The sequence below is a fragment of the Oncorhynchus gorbuscha genome, unplaced genomic scaffold, assembly GCF_021184085.1.
Source record: "Oncorhynchus gorbuscha isolate QuinsamMale2020 ecotype Even-year unplaced genomic scaffold, OgorEven_v1.0 Un_scaffold_472, whole genome shotgun sequence".
Classification (NCBI taxonomy): Eukaryota; Metazoa; Chordata; class Actinopteri; order Salmoniformes; family Salmonidae; genus Oncorhynchus; species Oncorhynchus gorbuscha.
This window is the reverse complement of record NW_025745304.1, coordinates 594,729-621,371: the sequence shown is the minus strand read 5'-3', so window position 1 is coordinate 621,371 and position 26,643 is coordinate 594,729. Positions and strand designations below refer to the sequence as shown.

The 26,643-nt window shown below is 43.2% G+C and overlaps 1 pseudogene; it reads right to left on the bottom strand.

Moving 5' to 3' along the window:
- Nucleotides 1–9,341: 9,341 nt before the first annotated feature.
- The window catches only part of LOC124018301, a 96,667-nt pseudogene continuing 79,365 nt past the window's right edge, over nt 9,342–26,643 (bottom strand).

The following is a 26,643-nucleotide window of genomic DNA, read 5'->3' as shown; positions in this document are numbered from 1 at the left end:
AATACTACAACAACATACTGGAATGGGGTTGGTCACAGTACAACAATACTACAACAACATACTGGAATGGGGGTTGGTCACAGTACAACAATACTACAACAACATACTGGAATGGGGGTTGGTCACAGTACAACAATACTACAACAACATACTGGAATGGGGGTTGGTCACAGTACAACAATACTACAACAACATACTGGAATGGGGGTTGGTCACAGTACAACAATACTACAACAACATACTGGAATGGGGGTTGGTCACAGTACAACAATACTACAACAACATACTGGAATGGGGGTTGCCTCCAAGCTGTCATTTGAATCAGTTCACCCGGCAACCTCTGCCCTCTATGATAGGTTAAATCTAGAAATGTCTTGCTATTGGTTACCAAGTCAAAACCAGTATAAAAGGTCACAGTACAACAATACCACAACAGAATCAGACACTGACATCACTCCCTCTCTCTGTGGACCAGCCATTTCCTTTGGCCCTGTCCCCCTCATCAGACCCCCTCATGCCGAGCTATGTAGGGCAGAGGCAGGGGCATACCAAGGACCTCTGACAAAAGGGTTTCAGGCTGGATTAGATTTGGTTTTAACGGTCATATCAGAAACCCGAGAGCTGGCGTATTCAGGTCAAATTCTCTTAGCCGGGCCAAACGCTGACGAAATCAAAACCGTTCTTGATGGAGGTTAAGAGTTAAAATCCCCCATGTATCCTAGTCCATAGTGGCACCTGGTTTATGTGTATTTATAGGTATTCCCCATGTTTATGTATAGGTATTCCCCATGTTTATGTATATTCACCATGTTTATGTATAGGTATTCACCATGTTTATGTATATTCCCCATGTTTATGTATATTCACCATGTTTATGTATATTCACCATGTTTATGTATAGGTATTCACCATGTTTATGTATAGGTATTCACCATGTTTATGTATAGGTATTCACCATGTTTATGTATATTCACCATGTTTATGTATATTCACCATGTTTATGTATAGGTATTCCCCATGTTAATGTATAGGTATTCACCATGTTTATGTATATTCACCATGTTTATGTATATTCACCATGTTTATGTATAGGTATTCACCATGTTTATGTATAGGTATTCACCATGTTTATGTATAGGTATTCCCCATGTTTATGTATAGGTATTCACCATGTTTATGTATAGGTATTCACCATGTTTATGTATATTCACCATGTTTATGTATATTCACCATGTTTATGTATAGGTATTCCCCATGTTAATGTATAGGTATTCACCATGTTTATGTATAGGTATTCCCCATGTTTATGTATATTCACCATGTTTATGTATAGGTATTCACCATGTTTATGTATAGGTATTCACCATGTTTATGTATAGGTATTCACCATGTTTATGTATATTCCCCATGTTTATGTATAGGTATTCCCCATGTTTATGTATATTCACCATGTTTATGTATAGGTATTCACCATGTTTATGTATATTCCCCATGTTTATGTATATTCCCCATGTTTATGTATAGGTATTCCCCATGTTTATGTATATTCACCATGTTTATGTATAGGTATTCACCATGTTTATGTATATTCCCCATGTTTATGTATATTCTCCATGTTTATGTATAGGTATTCTCCATGTTTATGTATAGGTATTCTCCATGTTTATGTATAGGTATTCACCATGTTTATGTATAGGTATTCCCCATGTTTATGTATAGGTATTCCCCATGTTTATGTATATTCCCCATGTTTATGTATATTCACCATGTTTATGTATAGGTATTCCCCATGTTTATGTATATTCCCCATGTTTATGTATATTCACCATGTTTATGTATAGGTATTCCCCATGTTTATGTATAGGTATTCACCATGTTTATGTATAGGTATTCCCCATGTTTATGTATATTCACCATGTTTATGTATAGGTATTCCCCATGTTTATGTATAGGTATTCTCCATGTTTATGTATAGGTATTCTCCATGTTTATGTATAGGTATTCCCCATGTTTATGTATAGGTATTCCCCATGTTTATGTATAGGTATTCCCCATGTTTATGTATAGGTATTCCCCATGTTTATGTATAGGTATTCCCCATGTTTATGTATAGGTATTCCCTATGTTTATGTATAGGTATTCACCATGTTTATGTATATTCATCATGTTTATGTATATTCACCATGTTTATGTATAGGTATTCCCCATGTTTATGTATAGGTATTCCCCATGTTTATGTATAGGTATTCCCCATGTTTATGTATAGGTATTCACCATGTTTATGTATAGGTATTCACCATGTTTATGTATATTCCCCATGTTTATGTATATTCACCATGTTTATGTATAGGTATTCCCCATGTTTATGTATATTCCCCATGTTTATGTATATTCCCCATGTTTATGTATAGGTATTCCCCATGTTTATGTATAGGTATTCACCATGTTTATGTATAGGTATTCCCCATGTTTATGTATAGGTATTCACCATGTTTATGTATAGGTATTCACCATGTTTATGTATAGGTATTCCCCATGTTTATGTATATTCACCATGTTTATGTATAGGTATTCCCCATGTTTATGTATATTCCCCATGTTTATGTATAGGTATTCACCATGTTTATGTATAGGTATTCCCCATGTTTATGTATAGGTATTCACCATGTTTATGTATATTCCCCATGTTTATGTATAGGTATTCACCATGTTTATGTATATTCCCCATGTTTATGTATAGGTATTCACCATGTTTATGTATAGGTATTCCCCATGTTTATGTATAGGTATTCACCATGTTTATGTATAGGTATTCACCATGTTTATGTATATTCACCATGTTTATGTATATTCCCCATGTTTATGTATAGGTATTCCCCATGTTTATGTATAGGTATTCCCCATGTTTATGTATAGGTATTCCCCATGTTTATGTATATTCCCCATGTTTATGTATATTCCCCATGTTTATGTATAGGTATTCTCCATGTTTATGTATAGGTATTCACCATGTTTATGTATAGGTATTCCCCATGTTTATGTATATTCACCATGTTTATGTATAGGTATTCACCATGTTTATGTATAGGTATTCACCATGTTTATGTATAGGTATTCACCATGTTTATGTATAGGTATTCCCCATGTTTATGTATAGGTATTCACCATGTTTATGTATAGGTATTCACCATGTTTATGTATAGGTATTCACCATGTTTATGTATAGGTATTCACCATGTTTATGTATAGGTATTCACCATGTTTATGTATAGGTATTCCCCATGTTTATGTATAGGTATTCACCATGTTTATGTATAGGTATTCCCCATGTTTATGTATAGGTATTCCATGTTTATGTATAGGTATTCACCATGTTTATGTATATTCACTATGTTTATGTATAGGTATTCCCCATGTTTATGTATAGGTATTCCCCATGTTTATGTATAGGTATTCCCCATGTTTATGTATATTCACCATGTTTATGTATATTCACCATGTTTATGTATAGGTATTCACCATGTTTATGTATAGGTATTCACCATGTTTATGTATAGGTATTCCATGTTTATGTATAGGTATTCACCATGTTTATGTATAGGTATTCCCCATGTTTATGTATATTCCCCATGTTTATGTATATTCCCCATGTTTATGTATAGGTATTCACCATGTTTATGTATAGGTATTCCCCATGTTTATGTATAGGTATTCCATGTTTATGTATAGGTATTCCCCATGTTTATGTATAGGTATTCCCCATGTTTATGTATAGGTATTCCATGTTTATGTATAGGTATTCACCATGTTTATGTATAGGTATTCCCCATGTTTATGTATAGGTATTCCCCATGTTTATGTATAGGTATTCCCCATGTTTATGTATAGGTATTCTCCATGTTTATGTATAGGTATTCCCCATGTTTATGTATAGGTATTCACCATGTTTATGTATATTCCCCATGTTTATGTATAGGTATTCCCCATGTTTATGTATAGGTATTCACCATGTTTATGTATAGGTATTCACCATGTTTATGTATATTCACCATGTTTATGTATATTCACCATGTTTATGTATAGGTATTCCCCATGTTTATGTATAGGTATTCACCATGTTTATGTATAGGTATTCACCATGTTTATGTATAGGTATTCCCCATGTTTATGTATAGGTATTCACCATGTTTATGTATAGGTATTCACCATGTTTATGTATATTCACCATGTTTATGTATAGGTATTCCCCATGTTTATGTATAGGTATTCCCCATGTTTATGTATAGGTATTCACCATGTTTATGTATAGGTATTCACCATGTTTATGTATAGGTATTCCCCATGTTTATGTATAGGTATTCCCCATGTTTATGTATAGGTATTCACCATGTTTATGTATAGGTATTCACCATGTTTATGTATATTCCCCATGTTTATGTATAGGTATTCACCATGTTTATGTATAGGTATTCCCCATGTTTATGTATAGGTATTCCCCATGTTTATGTATAGGTATTCCCCATGTTTATGTATAGGTATTCACCATGTTTATGTATAGGTATTCACCATGTTTATGTATAGGTATTCCCCATGTTTATGTATAGGTATTCACTATGTTTATGTATAGGTATTCCCCATGTTTATGTATAGGTATTCACCATGTTTATGTATAGGTATTCCCCATGTTTATGTATATTCACCATGTTTATGTATAGGTATTCCCCATGTTTATGTATAGGTATTCCCCATGTTTATGTATAGGTATTCACCATGTTTATGTATAGGTATTCACCATGTTTATGTATAGGTATTCCCCATGTTTATGTATAGGTATTCCCCATGTTTATGTATAGGTATTCCCCATGTTTATGTATATTCACCATGTTTATGTATATTCACCATGTTTATGTATATTCACCATGTTTATGTATAGGTATTCCCCATGTTTATGTATAGGTATTCCCCATGTTTATGTATAGGTATTCCCCATGTTTATGTATAGGTATTCCCCATGTTTATGTATATTCCCCATGTTTATGTATATTCCCCATGTTTATGTATATTCACCATGTTTATGTATAGGTATTCACTATGTTTATGTATAGGTATTCACCATGTTTATGTATATTCACTATGTTTATGTATAGGTATTCCCCATGTTTATGTATAGGTATTCACCATGTTTATGTATAGGTATTCCCCATGTTTATGTATAGGTATTCACTATGTATCCTGCTCCATAAGGCATTATAGAATGTGTTAGATAACAAATTCCATTGCGTATGCATCGGTATCCATTTCTAACAGCAAGCTCCTGTAAAAAACACTCACTAGAAATACCTGCTGTGACCAGAAAATACATCGAGCATAACTTGGTGCAACAACTCTCTGTCAAACCTCTATTTACAAACTGGGATTACTTACTTGTAAACAGAGACTGAGTAATAGTGTGTGTGTGTGTGTGTGTGTGTGTGTGTGTGTGTGTGTGTATATATATATATATCTCTCCACAGCACTGACTCAAAACTGCTATTACACATGCTGCTTGTAAACAGAGATTGGGTAATGGATAGATGTGTGTGTCAGATGGTCTCTCTAAATATAACGGTGGGTTGGTATGATGGGATGAGTGTCCAGCAAGATAAACAGTTTTAACATCTGTAGAAGGGTAGAGATAACAGTGGTAATGTCTGTAGAGGAGTAGAGATGACAGGATATCAGTTTTAATGTCTGTAGAAGGGGTAGAGATAACAGTTATAATGTCTGTAGAAGGGTAGAGATAACAGTTATAATGTCTGTAGAAGGGGTAGAGATAACAGGATAACAGTTATGTCTGTAGAAGGGGTAGAGATAACAGTTTTAATGTCTGTAGAAGGAGTAGAGATAACGGGATAACAGTGGTAATGTCTGTAGAAGGGGTAGAGATAACAGTTATAATGTCTGTAGAAGGGGTAGAGATAACAGTTATGTCTGTAGAAGACGTAGAGATAACAGTTATAATGTCTGTAGAAGACGTAGAGATAACAGTTATAATGTCTGTAGAAGACGTAGAGATAACAGTTATAATGTCTGTAGAAGGGGTAGAGATAACAGTTATAATGTCTGTAGAAGGGGTAGAGATAACAGTTATAATGTCTGTAGAAGGGGTAGAGATAACAGTTATAATGTCTGTAGAAGGGGTAGAGATAACAGTTATAATGTCTGTAGAAGGGGTAGAGATAACAGTTATAATGTCTGTAGAAGGAGTAGAGATAACAGGATAACAGTTATGTCTGTAGAAGGAGTAGAGATAACAGTTATAATGTCTGTAGAAGGGGTAGAGATAACAGTTATAATGTCTGTAGAAGGGGTAGAGATAACAGTTATAATGTCTATAGAGGGGGTAGAGATAACAGTTATGTCTGTAGAAGGAGTAGAGATAACAGGATAACAGTTATAATGTCTGTAGAAGGGGTAGAGATAACAGTTATAATGTCTATAGAGGGGGTAGAGATAACAGTTATAATGTCTGTAGAAGGAGTAGAGATAACAGGATAATAGTTAACCTGTTATCTAGACCTTTTACAGACGAACAGTTAACTAAAAGTCTAGAGAAGCCACTCATAATGTCTGTAATGTGGGAGAGGAGAGAGATGAGGGAATATTGACAAACGTGATCTGAAAGAGGCTGCACTGATTGTCTTTCCAAGCTATATTGGCCTTTATATTTTGATATAATTGGGATGAGATGGTAGTCTAGACAAGAGTTTCTGACTGAGGCAATGCATGATGGTAGAAGGGTGTGTATGGTAGTCTAGCCAGAGTTTCTGACTGAGGCAGTGCATGATGGTAGAAGGGTGTGTATGGTAGTCTAGACAAGAGTTTCTGACTGAGGCAGTGCATGATGGTAGAAGGGTGTGTATGGTAGTCTAGCCAGAGTTTCTGACTGAGGCAATGCATGATGGTAGAAGGGTGTGTATGGTAGTCTAGCCAGAGTTTCTGACTGAGGCAATGCATGATGGTAGAAGGGTGTGTATGGTAGTCTAGCCAGAGTTTCTGACTGAGGCAGTGCATGATGGTAGAAGGGTGTGTATGGTAGTCTAGACAGAGTTTCTGACTGAGGCAGTGCATGATGGTAGAAGGGTGTGTATGGTAGTCTAGCCAGAGTTTCTGACTGAGGCAGTGCATGATGGTAGAAGGGTGTGTATGGTAGTCTAGCCAGAGTTTCTGACTGAGGCAATGCATGATGGTAGAAGGGTGTGTATGGTAGTCTAGCCAGAGTTTCTGACTGAGGCAATGCATGATGGTAGAAGGGTGTGTATGGTAGTCTAGACAAGAGTTTCTGACTGAGGCAATGCATGATGGTAGAAGGGTGTGTATGGTAGTCTAGCCAGAGTTTCTGACTGAGGCAATGCATGATGGTAGAAGGGTGTGTATGGTAGTCTAGCCAGAGTTTCTGACTGAGGCAGTGCATGATGGTAGAAGGGTGTGTATGGTAGTCTAGCCAGAGTTTCTGACTGAGGCAATGCATGATGGTAGAAGGGTGTGTATGGTAGTCTAGCCAGAGTTTCTGACTGAGGCAATGCATGATGGTAGAAGGGTGTGTATGGTAGTCTAGCCAGAGTTTCTGACTGAGGCAGTGCATGATGGTAGAAGGGTGTGTATGGTAGTCTAGACATACACACACCTGCTCATTTTAAAAATGGCTAACGATCCCTAACCACTACTTAGCTAACTTTAGCAATTCATCTTTTACAGTCAACTCAGCATAACGATAGCAGTCGACAGGCAGAAAGAAACAGCCCGTCAAAATGTTACAACGCAACTATCTGAACGATTGGAAACTAATTTCATGCCGGTAAGATTTTTACAATGACGTCCTGCACTAACGGTTCATATATTCACTACATGTCATAATTCATTGGTTTCACTTTAAACTGATTCATCCTAACTAGTTTAGTAACATTGGCTTACTTGAAGCTTCAGAAGGCCTTGTTCTCTCAATCGCGTTTCGGGACTGTTGCCTAGCGACGGTCCATCTCCCAAATATGTCCCACATACAACAACAAAAAGGCTCAAAATGGGTTCCACGATGTAACGCTTCAGTTTCCTTTTCTTTAAAAACATGTACTTGGAAAATTTGGATTGATATTAAATATTTAAAAAATATATGCGCTTTGTTGTCTTTGTTCCAGTTTCTATGGTCAAATATAAATGGGTTCTGGATATAGGAAGTCCTAAGTAGTCTACTGGTGGATCAGATAACTACATAAGACACTCATAAGACACTCATAAGACACTCATAAGACACTCATAAGACACTCATAAGACACTCATAAGACACTCATACAATTACTCTTCCAAATATTTTTATTCATTTGTGACATAATTCCATTACAGTGACAACAAAACTGTGTGTTGGTACTTTCCACATGTCGTCCAGGAAGAATATGGTTATAAAATAATACTAAAAAGTACATTTCCTTAAAATCTTAACATTCCGTAAAATATTGTCGTTTAATTGACTACGTTTTTGAGTTGTAATATAAATACAAGTGTTAACCTATTCCCTATAGAGTGCACTGCTTTCAAATCACAGCCGTACGAAACCCCCGCGGGGCTCTAGTCACAAGAAGTGCACTATATAGGGAATAGGGTGGTGTTTGGGCCACACCCAGAGCGATATGAGGAGGTTGTTCTGATCGATCTGGAGTCAAGAGTTGGACGGCGCTGACGGTCCCGTGGTTGATTAAAGTTAAGGCCATTAGGAGGGACTGTCGTTGGCAACGAGAAGACAGAATGAGACAGATGAACCCTGAACTTCAGACCGTAACTAAAACCTCAAATGCTTAATTTACAGTACAGAGAAAGGAGGTAGGGAAGGAGGGAGGAAAGGAGGGAAGGAGGGAGGAAAGGAGGGGGGAAACAAAAGCAAGGACAGGATCACAGTGGAATCCTGACAATGAGGGAGGCTCTTTCCAGCGATTCCAAAGAGAGGACGGACACACACACACACACACACACACACACACGCACGCACGCACGCACGCGCACACACACACACACACACACACACACATTTAAACATCGCTCAGGGAGAATAATAACATGTCATATTGCCTGTTTATAATGTGTATTATGCCGCGTGTCGGTACCTTTCTACAGACCGGGTTCATTCAGGAGGGTGAAACATTCAGAACAAAAATATCAGATAAAGATGAAACGACCCAATCCGTTCTGGGACTTCATCTTTCTATCTACAACTGAACAACAGTGGAGGGTTTTTATTTTAACAAGAAGCTCTGAAAATGTGTCTGGGTTGAAATCTTCAAGACTGGGTAGAAAAAAAAAAAACCGCTGACTGTGTGTGTGTGTGTGTGTGTGTGTGTGTGTGTGTGTGTGTGTGTGTGTGTGTGTGTGTGTGTGTGTGTGTGTGTGTGTGTGTGTGTGTGTGTGTAACAGAGTGTCTAGAAGGGAGTGTAGTCGGCAGGGTACATGATGGGCAGCCAGTTCTCCGTGAAAGTGGCACAGTGCATCCAGCCCAAGGACCGCATTACCTGGGAACAAACAGGACGTGATGTCACCATACAGGAAGTAGATTGCTATCTGAATGTCTCTGAGCTTTAGGCTCTTTGTTCAAGTGATACAGACAGATTAAACACTGCTAATCTAAGACTAACAGGAAGTAGATGTATTGGGTAGTTGGACTGAGGCTGTAAAACGTGACTAACAGGAAGTAGATGTATCAGGTAGTTGGACTGAGGCTGTAAAACAGGACTAACAGGAAGTAGATGTATCAGGTAGTCGGACTGAGGCTGTAAAACAGGACTAACAGGAAGTAGATGTATCAGGTAGTTGGACTGAGGCTGTAAAACATGACTAACAGGAAGTAGATGTATCAGGTAGTTGGACTGAGGCTGTAAAGCATGACTAACAGGAAGGAGATGTATCAGGTAGTTGGACTGAGGCTGTAAAACAGGACTAACAGGAAGTAGATGTATCAGGTAGTTGGACTGAGGCTGTAAAACAGGACTAACAGGAAGTAGATGTATCAGGTAGTTGGACTAAGGCTGTAAACCATGACTAACAGGAAGTAGATGTATCAGGAAGTTGGACTGAGGCTGTAAAACAGGACTAACAGGAAGTAGATGTATCAGGTAGTTGGACTGAGGCTGTAAAACATGACTAACAGGAAGTAGATGTATCAGGTAGTTGGACTGAGGCTGTAAAACATGACTAACAGGAAGTAGATGTATCAGGTAGTTGGACTGAGGCTGTAAAACATGACTATCAGGAAGTAGATGTATCAGGTAGTTGGACTGAGGCTGTAAAACATGATTAACAGGAAGTAGATGTATCAGGTAGTTGGACTGAGGCTGTAAAACAGTACTAACAGGAAGTAGATGTATCAGGTAGTTGGACTGAGGCTGTAAAACATGACTAACAGGAAGTAGATGTATCAGGTAGTTGGACTGAGGCTGTAAAACAGGACTAACAGGAAGTAGATGTATCAGGTAGTTGGACTGAGGCTGTAAAACAGGACTAACAGGAAGTAGATGTATCAGGTAGTTGGACTGAGGCTGTAAAACAGGACTAACAGGAAGGAGATGTATCAGGTAGTTGGACTGAGGCTGACTAACAGGAAGTAGATGTTTCTAACCTGAATGCAGTTCTTCAAGTTCTCTCTACTGGGTTTATCTTCTACGATCTTGGAGGCAAACTTCAGGGCTCTTCCGTACATCTTATTGACTAGTGCATGTTTGTAGGAGAACGTCAACACCTGGGGAGGAAGGGGATCAAAGATGGATGATTGAGATGGATGATTCATATGTAAGTTACCGTTGACATATCATCCACTGCAAGTTAGTTGTGGCGTAAAGCCGGGGATCGTCGTGGAAACAGCTGGCCACACCTCTTCTCCTCACCTTAGAGTCCGTTAGCTCCACCCACTTCTGCAGCTCCCAGAAGGTGTCTGTCAAGGCTTTGGCCCTGCCCTGTTGGGCGTCGTCAGAGCTGGTCACCTCCTCCTCTTCAGCCCCTGTCTCTGCCCCGTCTCCGGCCTCTACGCCCCCCCCCCAGCCCCCCCAACCCCGTCCTGGGGTGGAGCAGGCAGCAGTACCAGGTCAGCCAGGGCACAGCCCTTCCTACACAGAGCATCCAGCAGGGAACATTTCTGCTTCTCCATGTCACTGCAGGAAACACACAGAAACAGGAAGTTCTATTAGATATCAAATTCTCTGTCCAATAGAAATGAGGTAAAGGGGAGTGGTTTTAACGGATTTAACAGACAGACAATCTGTTGTGACCTGACTGTCTAAGGATGAGCCCTGAATGGAGCCCTATTGCCCATAGGGCCTGGTCTAAAGTAGTGCACTACTGGTCCTCTGTAGCTCAGTTGGTAGAGCATGGTGTTTGTAACGCCAGGGTAGTGGGTTCAATCCCCGGGACCACCCATACGTAGAATGTATGCACACATGACTGTAAGTCGCTTTGGATAAAAGCGTCTGCTAAATGGCATATATTATTATTATTATTATATAGGGAATAGGGTTCTATAGGGCCCTGGTCTAAAGTAGTGCACTATATAGGGAATAGGGTTCTATAGGGCTCTGGTCTAAAGTAGTGTACTATATATAGGGAATAGGGTTCTATAGGGTCCTGGTCTAAAGTAGTGCACTATATAGGGAATAGGGTTCTATAGGGCTCTGGTCTAAAGTAGTGTACTATATATAGGGAATAGGGTTCTATAGGGTCCTGGTCTGAAGTAGTGCACTATATATAGGGAATAGGGTTCTATAGGGCCCTGGTCTAAAGTAGTGTACTATATATAGGGAATAGGGTTCTATAGGGCCCTGGTCTAAAGTAGTGTACTATATATAGGGAATAGGGTTCTATAGGGCCCTGGTCTAAAGTAGTGTACTATATATAGGGAATAGGGTTCTATAGGGTCCTGGTCTAAAGTAGTGCACTATATAGGGAATAGGGTTCTATAGGGCTCTGGTCTAAAGTAGTGTACTATATATAGGGAATAGGGTTCTATAGGGTCCTGGTCTAAAGTAGTGCACTATATAGGGAATAGGGCTCTGGTCTAAAGTAGTGCACTATATAGGGAACAGGGTTCTGGTCTAAAGTAGTGCACTATATAGGGAACAGGGTTCTGGTCTAAAGTAGTGTACTATATAGGGAACAGGGTTCCATAGGGCTCTGGTCTAAAGTAGTGTACTCTATAGGGAACAGGGTTCTATAGGGCTCTGGTCTAAAGTAGTGCACTATATAGGGAATAGGGTTCTATAGGGCTCTGGTCTAAAGTAGTGTACTATATAGGGAATAGGGTTCTATAGGGCCCTGGTCTGAAGTAGTGCACTATATAGGGAATAGGGCTCTGGTCTAAAGTAGTGCACTATATAGGGAATAGGGCTCTGGTCTAAAGTAGTGCACTATATATAGGGAATAGGGTTCTATAGGGCCCTGGTCTAAAGTAGTGCACTATATAGGGAATAGGGTTCTATAGGGCCCTGGTCTAAAGTAGTGTACTATATAGGGAATAGGGTGCCATTTGGGACCCAAACTAAGACTTAGTGGTGTACCTCTTGATGGTGGCAGCGTCAGGGCGAGGGTCGGCCTTTAAGGTGAGGTAGACTGCCAGGGCCGTCTGGTCGATCTGAGACAGAACCATGTCAGAGGCCGTTACGATGTCACCCAGGCGCTTCAGACGCTCCTACAGAGAGACATCAGGGTTAGACACGACTAGTCAACAGCAGAGAGACATCAGGGTTAGACACGACTAATCAACAGCAGAGAGACATCAGGGTTAGACACGACTAATCAACAGCAGAGAGACATCAGGGTTAGACGCGACCAATCAACAGCAGAGAGAGAGAGAGATCAGGGTTAGACGCGACCAATCAACAGCAGAGAAAGATCAGGGTTAGACGCGACCAATCAACAGCAGAGAAAGAGAGATCTGGGTTAGACGCGACCAATCAACAGCAGAGAAAGAGAGAGATCTGGGTTAGACGCGACCAATCAACAGCAGAGAGAGATAAGGGTTAGATGCGACCAATCAACAGCAGAGAGAGAGAGAGATCAGGGTTAGACGCGACCAATCAACAGCAGAGAAAGATCAGGGTTAGACGCGACCAATCAACAGCAGAGAAAGAGAGAGATCTGGGTTAGACGCGACCAATCAACAGCAGAGAGAGATAAGGGTTAGATGCGACCAATCAACAGCAGAGAGAGAGAGAGATCAGGGTTAGACGCGACCAATCAACAGCAGAGAAAGAGAGATCTGGGTTAGACGAGACCAATCAACAGCAGAGAGAGAGAGAGATCAGGGTTAGACGCGACCAATCAACAGCAGAGAGAGAGAGAGAGATCAGGGTTAGACGCGACCAATCAACAGCAGAGAGAGATCAGGGTTAGACGCGAATAATCAACAGCAGAGAAAGAGAGAGATCAGGGTTAGACGCAACCAATCAACAGCAGAGAAAGAGAGAGAGATCAGGGTTAGACGCGACCAATCAACAGCAGAGAGAGAGAGATCAGGGTTAGACGCGACCAATCAACAGCAGAGAGAGATCAGGGTTAGACGCGACCAATCAACAGCAGAGAAAGAGAGATCTGGGTTAGACGCGACCAATCAACAGCAGAGAGAGATCAGGGTTAGACGCGACCAATCAACAGCAGAGAGAGATAAGGGTTAGACGCGACCAATCAACAGCAGAGAGAGATCAGGGTTAGACGCGACCAATCAACAGCAGAGAGAGATCAGGGTTAGACACGACTAATCAACAGCAGAGAGACATCAGGGTTAGACGCGACCAATCAACAGCAGAGAGAGATCAGGGTTAGACATGACTAATTAACAGCAAAGAGAGAGAGATCAGGGTTAGACGCGACTAATCAACAGCAAAGAGAGAGAGAGAGATCAGGGTTAGACGCGACCAATCAACAGCAGAGAAAGATCAGGGTTAGACGCGACCAATCAACAGCAGAGAGAGATCAGGGTTAGACGCGACCAATCAACAGCAGAGAGAGATAAGGGTTAGACGCGACCAATCAACAGCAGAGAGAGAGAGAGAGAGATCAGGGTTAGACGCGACCAATCAACAGCAGAGAGAGATAAGGGTTAGACGCGACCAATCAACAGCAGAGAGAGAGAGATCAGGGTTAGACGCGACCAATCAACAGCAGAGAGAGAGATTAGGGTTAGACGCGACCAATCAACAGCAGAGAGAGAGAGATTAGGGTTAGACGCGACCAATCAACAGCAGAGAGAGAGAGATCAGGGTTAGACGCGACCAATCAACAGCAGAGCGAGATCAGGGTTAGACGCGAATAATCAACAGCAGAGAAAGAGAGAGATCAGGGTTAGACGCAACCAATCAACAGCAGAGAAAGAGAGAGAGATCAGGGTTAGACGCGACCAATCAACAGCAGAGAGAGAGAGATCAGGGTTAGACGCGACCAATCAACAGCAGAGAAAGAGAGATCTGGGTTAGACGCGACCAATCAACAGCAGAGAAAGATCAGGGTTAGACGCGACCAATCAACAGCAGAGAGAGATCAGGGTTAGACGCGACCAATCAACAGCAGAGAGAGAGAGAGAGATCAGGGTTAGACGCGACCAATCAACAGCAGAGAGAGATAAGGGTTAGACGCGACCAATCAACAGCAGAGAGAGAGAGAGATCAGGGTTAGACGCGACCAATCAACAGCAGAGAGAGAGAGAGATCAGGGTTAGACGCGACCAATCAACAGCAGAGAGAGAGATTAGGGTTAGACGCGACCAATCAACAGCAGAGAGAGAGAGATTAGGGTTAGACGCGACCAATCAACAGCAGAGAGAGAGACAGCAGAGAGAGAGAGATCAGGGTTAGACGCGACCAATCAACAGCAGAGAGAGAGAGATCAGGGTTAGACGCGACCAATCAACAGCAGAGAGAGATCAGGGTTAGACGCGAATAATCAACAGCAGAGAAAGAGAGAGATCAGGGTTAGACGCAACCAATCAACAGCAGAGAAAGAGAGAGAGATCAGGGTTAGACGCGACCAATCAACAGCAGAGAGAGAGAGAGATCAGGGTTAGACGCGACCAATCAACAGCAGAGAAAGAGAGATCTGGGTTAGACGCGACCAATCAACAGCAGAGAGAGATCAGGGTTAGACGCGACCAATCAACAGCAGAGAGAGATCAGGGTTAGACGCGACCAATCAACAGCAGAGAGAGATAAGGGTTAGACGCGACCAATCAACAGCAGAGAGAGAGAGAGAGATCAGGGTTAGACGCGACCAATCAACAGCAGAGAGAGATAAGGGTTAGACGCGACCAATCAACAGCAGAGAGAGAGAGAGATCAGGGTTAGACGCGACCAATCAACAGCAGAGAGAGAGATTAGGGTTAGACGCGACCAATCAACAGCAGAGAGAGAGAGATTAGGGTTAGACGCGACCAATCAACAGCAGAGAGAGAGAGAGAGATCAGGGTTAGACGCGACCAATCAACAGCAGAGAGAGAGAGATCAGGGTTAGACGCGACCAATCAACAGCAGAGAGAGATCAGGGTTAGACGCGAATAATCAACAGCAGAGAAAGAGAGAGATCAGGGTTAGACGCAACCAATCAACAGCAGAGAAAGAGAGAGAGATCAGGGTTAGACGCGACCAATCAACAGCAGAGAGAGAGAGATCAGGGTTAGACGCGACCAATCAACAGCAGAGAGAGATCAGGGTTAGACGCGACCAATCAACAGCAGAGAGAGAGAGATCAGGGTTAGACGCGACCAATCAACAGCAGAGAAAGAGAGATCTGGGTTAGACGCGACCAATCAACAGCAGAGAGAGAGAGAGAGAGAGAGAGAGAGAGATCTGGGTTAGACGCGACCAATCAACAGCAGAGAAAGAGATCAGGGTTAGACGCGACTAATCAACAGCAGAGAGAGAGAGAGAGAGAGATCAGGGTTAGACACGACCAATCAACAGCAGAGAAAGAGAGATCAGGGTTAGACGCGACCAATCAACAGCAGAGAGAGAGAGATCAGGGTTAGACGCGACCAATCAACAGCAGAGAGAGAGAGATCAGGGTTAGACGCGACCAATCAACAGCAGAGAGAGAGAGATCAGGGTTAGACGCGACCAATCAACAGCAGAGAGAGAGAGAGATCAGGGTTAGACGCGACCAATCAACAGCAGAGAAAGAGAGATCTGGGTTAGACGCGACCAATCAACAGCAGAGAGAGAGAGAGAGAGAGATCTGGGTTAGACGCGACCAATCAACAGCAGAGAAAGAGAGATCAGGGTTAGACGCGACTAATCAACAGCAGAGAGAGAGAGAGATCAGGGTTAGACGCGACCAATCAACAGCAGAGAAAGAGAGATCAGGGTTAGACACGACCAATCAACAGCAGAGAAAGAGAGATCAGGGTTAGACGCGACCAATCAACAGCAGAGAGAGATCAGGGTTAGACGCGACCAATCAACAGCAGAGAGAGAGATAAGGGTTAGACGCGACCAATCAACAGCAGAGAGAGAGAGAGATCAGGGTTAGATGCGACCAATCAACAGCAGAGAGAGAGAGAGAGATCAGGGTTAGACGCGACCAATCAACAGCAGAGAGAGATCAGGGTTAGACGCGACCAATCAACAGCAGAGAGAGAGAGAGATCAGGGTTAGACGCGACCAATCATCAGCAAAGAGAGAGAGAGAGATCAGGGTTAGACGCGACTAATCAACAGCAGAGAGAGAGAGAGATCAGGGTTAGACGCGACTAATCAACAGCAGAGAGAGAGAGAGAGATCAGGGTTAGACGCGACCAATCAACAGCAGAGAAAGATCAGGGTTAGACGCGACCAATCAACAGCAGAGAAAGAGAGAGAGCGAGAGATCAGGGTTAGACGCGACCAATAAACAGCAGAGAGAGATTAGGGTTAGACGCGACCAATCAACAGCAGAGAAAGATCAGGGTTAGACGCGACCAATCAACAGCAGAGAAAGAGAGAGAGCGAGAGATCAGGGTTAGACGCGACCAATAAACAGCAGAGAGAGATTAGGGTTAGACGCGACCAATCAACAGCAGAGAGAGAGAGAGATCAGGGTTAGACGCGACCAATCAACAGCAGAGAGAGAGAGATCAGGGTTAGACACGACCAATCAACAGCAGAGAGAGATCAGGGTTAGACGCGAATAATCAACAGCAGAGAAAGAGAGAGATCAGGGTTAGACGCAACCAATCAACAGCAGAGAAAGAGAGATCAGGGTTAGACGCGACCAATCAACAGCAGAGAGAGAGAGATCAGGGTTAGACGCGACCAATCAACAGCAGAGAGAGATCAGGGTTAGACGCGACCAATCAACAGCAGAGAGAGAGAGATCAGGGTTAGACGCGACCAATCAACAGCAGAGAAAGAGAGATCTGGGTTAGACGCGACCAATCAACAGCAGAGAGAGAGAGAGAGAGAGAGAGAGAGAGAGAGAGAGATCTGGGTTAGACGCGACCAATCAACAGCAGAGAAAGAGAGATCAGGGTTAGACGCGACTAATCAACAGCAGAGAGAGAGAGAGAGAGAGAGATCAGGGTTAGACACGACCAATCAACAGCAGAGAAAGAGAGATCAGGGTTAGACGCGACCAATCAACAGCAGAGAGAGAGAGATCAGGGTTAGACGCGACCAATCAACAGCAGAGAGAGAGAGATCAGGGTTAGACGCGACCAATCAACAGCAGAGAGAGAGAGAGATCAGGGTTAGACGCGACCAATCAACAGCAGAGAGAGAGAGAGATCAGGGTTAGACGCGACCAATCAACAGCAGAGAAAGAGAGATCTGGGTTAGACGCGACCAATCAACAGCAGAGAGAGAGAGAGAGATCTGGGTTAGACGCGACCAATCAACAGCAGAGAAAGAGAGATCAGGGTTAGACGCGACTAATCAACAGCAGAGAGAGAGAGAGAGAGAGAGAGATCAGGGTTAGACGCGACCAATCAACAGCAGAGAAAGAGAGATCAGGGTTAGACATGACCAATCAACAGCAGAGAAAGAGAGATCAGGGTTAGACGCGACCAATCAACAGCAGAGAGAGATCAGGGTTAGACGCGACCAATCAACAGCAGAGAGAGAGATAAGGGTTAGACGCGACCAATCAACAGCAGAGAGAGAGAGAGATCAGGGTTAGATGCGACCAATCAACAGCAGAGAGAGAGAGAGAGAGATCAGGGTTAGACGCGACCAATCAACAGCAGAGAGAGATCAGGGTTAGACGCGACCAATCAACAGCAGAGAGAGAGAGAGAGAGATCAGGGTTAGACGCGACCAATCATCAGCAAAGAGAGAGAGAGATCAGGGTTAGACGCGACTAATCAACAGCAGAGAGAGAGAGAGATCAGGGTTAGACGCGACTAATCAACAGCAGAGAGAGAGAGAGAGAGATCAGGGTTAGACGCGACCAATCAACAGCAGAGAAAGATCAGGGTTAGACGCGACCAATCAACAGCAGAGAAAGAGAGATCTGGGTTAGACGCGACCAATCAACAGCAGAGAAAGAGAGAGAGCGAGAGATCAGGGTTAGACGCGACCAATAAACAGCAGAGAGAGATTAGGGTTAGACGCGACCAATCAACAGCAGAGAGAGAGAGATTAGGGTTAGACGCAACCAATCAACAGCAGAGAGAGAGAGATTAGGGTTAGACGCGACTAATCAACAGCAGAGAGAGAGAGAGAGATCAGGGTTAGACACGACCAATCAACAGCAGAGAAAGAGAGATCAGGGTTAGATGCGACCAATCAACAGCAGAGAAAGAGAGATCAGGGTTAGACACGACCAATCAACAGCAGAGAAAGAGAGATCAGGGTTAGACGCGACCAATCAACAGCAGAGAGAGATCAGGGTTAGACGCGACCAATCAACAGCAGAGAGAGATGAGGGTTAGACGCGACCAATCAACAGCAGAGAGAGATCAGGGTTAGACGCGACCAATCAACAGCAGAGAGAGAGAGAGAGATCAGGGTTAGACGCGACTAATCAACAGCAGAGAGAGATCAGGGTTAGACGCGACCAATCAACAGCAGAGAGAGAGAGAGAGAGAGATCAGGGTTAGACGCGACCAATCAACAGCAGAGAGAGATCAGGGTTAGACGCGACCAATCAACAGCAGAGAGAGAGAGAGAGAGATCAGGGTTAGACGCGACCAATCATCAGCAAAGAGAGAGAGAGAGATCAGGGTTAGACGCGACTAATCAACAGCAGAGAGAGAGAGATCAGGGTTAGACGTGACTAATCAACAGCAAAGTGAGAGAGAGAAAGATCAGGGTTAGACACGACTAATCAACAGCAGAGAGAGAGATCAGGGTTAGACGCGACTAATCAACAGCAGAGAGAGAGAGAGATCAGGGTTAGACGTGACTAATCAACAGCAAAGTGAGAGAGAGAGAGATCAGGGTTAGACACGACTAATCAACAGCAGAGAGAGATCAGGGTTAGACGCGACTAATCAACAGCAAAGAGAGCGAGATCAGGGTTAGACGCGACCAATCAACAGCAGAGAGAGAGAGATCAGGGTTAGACGCGACTAATCAACAGCAGAGAGATCAGGGTTAGACGCGACTAATCAACAGCAGAGAGAGATCAGGGTTAGACGCGACTAATCAACAGCAAAGAGAGCGAGATCAGGGTTAGACGCGACCAATCAACAGCAGAGAGAGAGAGATCAGGGTTAGACGCGACCAATCAACAGCAGAGAGAGAGAGAGATCAGGGTTAGACGAGACTAATCAACAGCAGAGAGAGAGAGAGAGAGAGAGAGAGAGAGAGAGATCAAGGTTAGACACGATTAATCAACAGCAGAGAGAGAGCGAGAGAGATCAAGGTTAGACACGATTAATCAACAGCAGATAGTGTGTGTACCTTCTCAGAGTCGAGCTGGTGCAGCCTCTGAACATGTAGTGGCAGGTAGGAAGAGAAGTTCTCCTTCAGGTCATCATACAGGGAGCTGGTGTCTAACCTGGAAGTGGGGGGAGGGTAAGGGAGGAAGAGCGAGAGGTAAGGGAGGAAGAGAGAGAGAGCGAGAGGTAAGGGAGGAAGAGAGAGAGAGCGAGAGGTAAGGGAGGAAGAGAGAGAGAGGTAAGGGAGGAAGAGAGAGAGAGGTAAGGGAGGAAGAGAGAGAGAGGTAAGGGAGGAAGAGAGAGAGAGGTAAGGGAGGAAGAGAGAGAGAGGTAAGGGAGGAAGAGAGAGAGGTAAGGGAGGAAGAGAGAGGTAAGGGAGGAAGAGAGAGAGACAGAGACAGAGAGAGACAGACAGCAGGTAGAGAGACCCAAACAGACAGACTGACTGACAGCAGGTAGAGACCCAAACAGACAGAGAGAGACTGACAGCAGGTAGAGAGACCCAAACAGACAGACTGACAGCAGGTAGAGAGACCCAAACAGACAGACTGACAGCAGGTAGAGACCCAAACAGACAGACTGACAGCAGGTAGAGAGACCCAAACAGACAGACTGACAGCAGGTAGAGACCCAAACAGACAGACTGACAGCAGGTAGAGAGACCCAAACAGACAGAGAGACTGACAGCAGGTAGAGACCCAAACAGACAGAGAGACTGACAGCAGGTAGAGACCCAAACAGACAGAGAGACTGACAGCAGGTAGAGAGACCCAAACAGACAGAGAGACTGACAGCAGGTAGAGAGACCCAAACAGACAGACTGACAGCAGGTAGAGAGACCCAAACAGACAGACTGACAGCAGGTAGAGACCCAAACAGACAGACTGACAGCAGGTAGAGAGACCCAAACAGACAGACTGACAGCAGGTAGAGACCCAAACAGACAGACTGACAGCAGGTAGAGAGACCCAAACAGACAGAGAGACTGACAGCAGGTAGAGACCCAAACAGACAGAGAGACTGACAGCAGGTAGAGACCCAAACAGACAGACAGACTGACAGCAGGTAGAGAGACCCAAACAGACAGACTGACAGCAGGTAGAGAGACCCAAACAGACAGACTGACAGCAGGTAGAGACCCAAACAGACAGACTGACAGCAGGTAGAGACCCAAACAGACAGACTGACAGCAGGTAGAGAGACCCAAACAGACAGAGAGACTGACAGCAGGTAGAGACCCAAACAGACAGAGAGACTGACAGCAGGTAGAGACCCAAACAGACAGACAGACTGACAGCAGGTAGAGAGACCCAAACAGACAGACTGACAGCAGGTAGAGAGACCCAAACAGACAGACTGACAGCAGGTAGAGACCCAAACAGACAGACTGACAGCAGGTAGACCCAAACAGACAGACCAGCAGGTAGAGAGACCAAACAGACAGACTGACAGCAGGTAGAGAGACCCAAACAGACAGAGACTGACAGCAGGTAGAGAGACCCAAACAGACAGAGAGACTGACAGCAGGTAGAGACCCAAACAGACAGAGAGACTGACAGCAGGTAGAGACCCAAACAGACAGACTGACAGCAGGTAGAGAGACCCAAACAGACAGACTGACAGCAGGTAGAGAGACCCAAACAGACAGACTGACAGCAGGTAGAGACCCAAACAGACAGACTGACAGCAGGTAGAGACCCAAACAGACAGAGAGACTGACAGCAGGTAGAGACCCAAACAGACAGACTGACAGCAGGTAGAGACCCAAACAGACAGACTGACAGCAGGTAGAGAGACCCAAACAGACAGAAAGAGACTGACTTGGTCATCCACTGTATCTTCAGGTCTCTGAGAGCCTCTTCAAACTCCTCCTTCACATCCTTCTCCTTCGCTCCCTCCTTCTCCTTCGCCCCCTCCCTCCTTCGCTCCCTCCTTCGCTCCCTCCTTCGCCCCCTCCTTCGCCCCCTCCTTCGCTCCCTCCTTCGCTCCCTCCTTCGCTCCCTCCTTCGCCCCTCCTTCGCTCCGTTCTTGGTCTTGTTGGGTGCAGGGATCAGGTGATAGACCACTGGCACAATGTCCTTGATGAGAAAGATAAAACCACTGGTTAACCCACTGACACCCTCTAGGACTACATTACCCATAAGCCTCTACAACACTCCCCCCTGCTGTCTGTCCAATCCCTTGTCAGTTAGAATGCGTTGTCATGGTGACAGAACACACCTGTGCTGCTATATTGACCACCAGAGGAAATTAACCTTGTCTAACTTTGCCAGGAGAAATATATTTACATGTTGGGACAAATATCTTCATTCTTCCCCACAGTGATTCACAACATAAAACACCATTTTCCTTTTGAGGATTTGACAGAGTGAATTCTAGGTCATCAGTACCTTTTTAAATTTTCCTTGTCGTTTTGCAGAGGCCTGTCCCTGGTGGTCAGAATAACACACAGTGAGAGAGAGAACACAGGAAGGAGCATACAGCCTCTCATCGTTTACAACTAGTGGCTAGTCATACTGCTACTCTCTCTCATCGTTTACAACTAGTGACAAGTCATACTGCTTCTCTCTCATTGTTTACAACTAGTGACAAGTCATACTGCTACTCTCTCTCATCGTTTACAACTAGTGACAAGTCATACTGCTTCTCTCAACTAGTGACAAGTCATACTGCTTCTCTCAACTAGTGACAAGTCATACTGCTTCTCTCTCTCAACTAGTGACAAGTCATACTGCTTCTCTCTCTCTCTCATCGTTTACAACTAGTGGCTAGTCATACTGCTTCTCTCTCATCGTTTACAACTAGTGACAAGTCATACTGCTTCTCTCTCTCAACTAGTGACAAGTCATACTGCTTCTCTCTCATCATTTACAACTAGTGGCTAGTCATACTGCTTCTCTCTCATCATTTACAACTAGTGACAAGTCATACTGCTTCTCTCTCATCGTTTACAACTAGTGACAAGTCATACTGCTTCTCTCTCATTGTTTACAACTAGTGAAAGGTCATACTGCTTCTCTCTCTCTCAACTAGTGACAAGTCATACTGCTTCTCTCTCAACTAGTGACAAGTCATACTGCTTCTCGCTCTCAACTAGTGACAAGTCATACTGCTTCTCTCTCAACTAGTGACAAGTCATACTGCTTCTCGCTCTCAACTAGTGGCAAGTCATACTGCTTCTCGCTCTCAACTAGTGGCAAGTCATACTGCTTCTCTCTCTCAACTAGTGGCAAGTCATACTGCTTCTCGCTCTCAACTAGTGGCAAGTCATACTGCTTCTCTCTCTCAACTAGTGGCAAGTCATACTGCTTCTCTCTCTCATCGTTTACAACTAGTGACAAGTCATACTGCTTCTCTCTCATCGTTTACAACTAGTGGCTAGTTATACTGCTTCTCTCTCTCATCGTTTACAACTAGTGGCTAGTCATACTGCTTCTCTCTCATCGTTTACAACTAGTGGCTAGTCATACTGCTTCTCTCTCATCGTTTACAATTAGTGACAAGTCATACTGCTTCTCTCTCATCATTTACAACTAGTGGCTAGTCATACTGCTTCTCTCTCATCATTTACAACTAGTGACAAGTCATACTGCTTCTCTCTCATCATTTACAACTAGTGACAAGTCATACTGCTTCTCTCTCATCGTTTACAACTAGTGAAAGGTCATACTGCTTCACTCTCTCTCAACTAGTGACAAGTCATACTGCTTCTCTCTCATCGTTTACAACTAGTGACAAGTCATACTGCTTCTCTCTCATCGTTTACAACTAGTGAAAGGTCATACTGCTTCTCTCTCTCTCAACTAGTGACAAGTCATACTGCTTCTCTCTCATCGTTTACAACTAGTGGCAAGTCATACTGCTTCTCTCTCATTGTTTACAACTAGTGACAAGTCATACTGCTTCTCTCTCTCAACTAGTGACAAGTCATACTGCTTCTCTCTCATCGTTTACAACTAGTGACAAGTCATACTGCTTCTCTCTCATCGTTTACAACTAGTGGCAAGTCATACTGCTTCTCTCTCAACTAGTGACAAGTCATACTGCTTCTCTCTCAACTAGTGACAAGTCATACTGCTTCTCTCTCTCAACTAGTGACAAGTCATACTGCTTCTCTCTCTCAACTAGTGACAAGTCATACTGCTTCTCTCTCATCGTTTACAACTAGTGACAAGTCATACTGCTTCTCTCTCTCTCTCATTGTTTACAACTAGTGACAAGTCATACTGCTTCTCTTTCATCGTTTACAACTAGTGACAAGTCATACTGCTTCTCTCTCATCGTTTACAACTAGTGGCTAGTCATACTGCTTCTCTCTCATTGTTTACAACTAGTGGCAAGTCATACTGCTTCTCTCTCATTGTTTACAACTAGTGACAAGTCATACTACTTCTCTCTCATCGTTTACAACTAGTGACAAGTCATACTGCTTCTCTCTCATCGTTTACAACTAGTGGCTACTCATACTGCTTCTCTCTCATCGTTTACAACTAGTGACAAGTCATACTGCTTCTCTCTCAACTAGTGGCAAGTCATACTGCTTCTCTCTCAACTAGTGGCAAGTCATACTGCTTCTCTCTCATCGTTTACAACTAGTGACAAGTCATACTGCTTCTCTCTCATCGTTTACAACTAGTGACAAGTCATACTGCTTCTCTCTCAAACTAGTGACAAGTCATACTGCTTCTCTCTCTTTACAACTAGTGACAAGTCATACTGCTTCTCTCATCGTTTACAACTAGTGACAAGTCATACTGCTTCAACTAGTGACAAGTCAAGTCAACTAGTGACTCATACTGCTTCTCTCTCATCGTTTACAACTAGTGACAAGTCATACTGCTTCTCTCTCATCGTTTACAACTAGTGACAAGTCATACTGCTTCTCTCTCATCACAACTAGTGAAAGTCATACTGCTTCTCTCTCATCTCAACTAGTGACAAGTCATACTGCTTCTCTCTCATCGTTTACAACTAGTGGCAAGTCATACTGCTTCTCTCTCATTGTTTACAACTAGTGACAAGTCATACTGCTTCTCTCTCTCAACTAGTGACAAGTCATACTGCTTCTCTCTCATCGTTTACAACTAGTGACAAGTCATACTGCTTCTCTCTCATCGTTTACAACTAGTGACAAGTCATACTGCTTCTCTCTCATCACTAGTGACAAGTCATACTGCTTCTCTCTCTCAACTAGTGACAAGTCATACAACTAGTGACAAGTCATACTGCTTCTCTCTCATCTCAACTCAAGTTTACAACTAGTGACAAGTCATACTGCTTCTCTCTCATTGTTTACAACTAGTGACAAGTCATACTGCTTCTCTCTCATCGTTTACAACTAGTGACAAGTCATACAACTAGTGACAAGTCATACTGCTTCTCTCTCATTGTTTACAACTAGTGGCAAGTCATACTGCTTCTCTCTCATTGTTTACAACTAGTGACAAGTCATACTGCTTCTCTCTCATCGTTTACAACTAGTGACAAGTCATACTGCTTCTCTCTCAGTGGCTACTCATACTGCTTCATACAAGTCATACTGCTTCTCTCTCATAGTGGCAAGTCATTACAACTAGTGACAAGTCATACTGCTTCTCTCTCATCAACAACTAGTGACAAGTCATACTGCTTCTCTCATCGTTTACAACTAGTGACTCATACTGCTTCTCTCTCTCAACTAGTGACAAGTCATACTGCTTCTCTCTCATCGTTTACAACTAGTGACAAGTCATACTGCTTCTCTCTCATCGTTTACAACTAGTGACAAGTCATACTACTTCTCTCTCATCGTTTACAACTAGTGACAAGTCATACTGCTTCTCTCTCAACTCAAGTCATACTGCTTCTCTCTCATCGTTTACAACTAGTGACAAGTCATACTGCTTCTCTCTCATCGTTTACAACTAGTGGCAAGTCATACTGCTTCTCTCTCATCATTTACAACTAGTGACAAGTCATACTGCTTCTCTCTCATCGTTTACAACTAGTGACAAGGTCATACTGCTTCTCTCTCAACTAGTGACATACTGCTTTCTCTCACAACTAGTGACAAGTCATACTGCTTCTCTCTCATCGTTTACAACTAGTGACAAGTCATACTGCTTCTCTCTCTCAACTCATACTGCTTCTCTCTCATCGTTTACAACTAGTGACAAGTCATTACAACTAGTGACAAGTCATACTGCTTCTCTCTCATCGTTTACAACTAGTGACAAGTCATACTGCTTCTCTCTCATCGTTTACAACTAGTGACAAGTCATACTGCTTCTCTCTCATAGTGACAAGTCACTGCTTCTCTCTCTCAACTAGTGACAAGTCATAGTGACAAGTCATACTGCTTCTCTCTCATCGTTTACAACTAGTGACAAGTCATACTGCTTCTCTCTCTCAACTAGTGACAAGTCATACTGCTTCTCTCTCATCGTTTACAACTAGTGACAAGTCATACTGCTTCTCTCTCATCGTTTACAACTAGTGACAAGTCATACTGCTTCTCTCATTGTACTGCTCATCTCTCTCATCGTTTACAACTAGTGACAAGTCATACTGCTTCTCTCTCATCACAACTAGTGACAAGTCATACTGCTTCTCTCTCTCACTAGTGACAAGTCATACTGCTTCTCTCTCATCGTTTACAACTAGTGACAAGTCATACTGCTTCTCTCTCATCGTTTACAACTAGTGACAACTAGTGACAAGTCATACTGCTTCTCTCTCATCGTTTACAACTAGTGGCAAGTCATACTGCTTCTCTCTCATAGTGACAAGTCATACTGCTTCTCTCTCATCAAC